Source organism: Schistocerca gregaria, unplaced genomic scaffold (assembly GCF_023897955.1).
Source record: "Schistocerca gregaria isolate iqSchGreg1 unplaced genomic scaffold, iqSchGreg1.2 ptg000333l, whole genome shotgun sequence".
In the NCBI taxonomy this organism is placed as follows: Eukaryota; Metazoa; Arthropoda; class Insecta; order Orthoptera; family Acrididae; genus Schistocerca; species Schistocerca gregaria.
In genome coordinates, this window is record NW_026061799.1 from 871,920 (window position 1) to 873,139 (window position 1,220).

At 46.8% G+C, this 1,220-nt stretch overlaps 1 non-coding gene across 1 annotated transcript; it reads left to right on the forward strand.

Moving 5' to 3' along the window:
- Positions 1–866: 866 nt before the first annotated feature.
- Trnak-cuu (transfer RNA lysine (anticodon CUU)) lies at positions 867–939 on the forward strand. Its single transcript has one exon. It is a non-coding gene; the product is annotated as a tRNA-Lys (tRNA).
- The last annotated feature ends 281 nt before the right edge of the window (positions 940–1,220 follow it).

Below are 1,220 nucleotides of genomic sequence, written 5' to 3' on the forward strand. Positions count from 1 at the left end.
TTACATTTTATAGATGTATTTCTCACATATCTCAGAGCCTCTCGCAGTCGTCGTCGGAGTCGTCTTCGTCGTCGCCGTCGCCGCCGCCGCCGCCGCCGCCTCTGCAGATATAGCAAATGGCCATCGTAGCAAATGCGGCGAGGGACGCCCTGCCTTCGATTCCGAATGCACGAAGCGTGTGGTCTTGTTTCCCAGTCTATATTTGGTCGGTCTCGTAAGAGGTTGAATGTAACGAATGGGTGGGAAAGAGCAAGGGGCAGCGACTGTGTAGAACGAAAACACAAATCCTCAGGGGTGTGAGCGTTTCGAGATAAGTCGTATACATGTTATAGTTGGTCGTCAGTGACCTTGTGGCCTAATGGAAAAGGCGTCGGACTTCGGATCTGAAGATTACAGGTTCGAATGCTGTCACGCTTGTGTTTTTCCAGTTCTGAAAAAGAAACATACCGTTTTAATGTAGCAATTGAGCAGTACGAAACCGTCTGAATGTTGCTGTTGACCATTTTTTGCTTGGAGATACTCTTGAGCTTGAAACACACACAACTTGATGGGTGTTAACTAGCGAAATGGTCGGCAGAGTGCCGACACCGCGAGTTTTACTGGCACTTGCACATCTAAAACAACGTCGGAAAGTAACTCGTTCGGCTTATGAGTCACAAAAATTGTGTGTGTTAATTTGACGCCACTAGCTCTGCATGTTGTGTTGCAATTTCTTTACCTCTCAGAGATGATTATGACATAAAAGTGAAGTACGTGACGAGTGTGACGTCAGGTAAACATTAGGAAGCAAGGAGAGATTCTGTATGGGACCACCCAACCCAAACTAGTACTGTGTGACGCGCTACCCGGCAGGTGTTCACGGAGGTAGCCGGCTAGCTCAGTCGGTAGAGCGTGAGACTCTTAATCCCAGGGTCGTGGGTTCGAGCCACACGCTGGGCGGAACGGAATTTTGTTCCAATGCAGATGTAAATTACCGTTTTTCTGATTAACGAGATGAAATGGAAATTGCAACTTTAAACTTTGCCTACGTCTCTGTCAGTCGCAAGGAAACTGTATTTGAAGGTGAAGGTGATTTTGTAGACATGTGTGAAAGACATGTTCTGAAATGCAAGTGTTGTTGTTAGGAGAGCACATCTGTTACGTGTCTGATGTGTAGCCAACCAGTTATGGGTCGCCATAGCAGCAAATATTTGCCGGTAATATGAAGTGTTGTCAGCTGA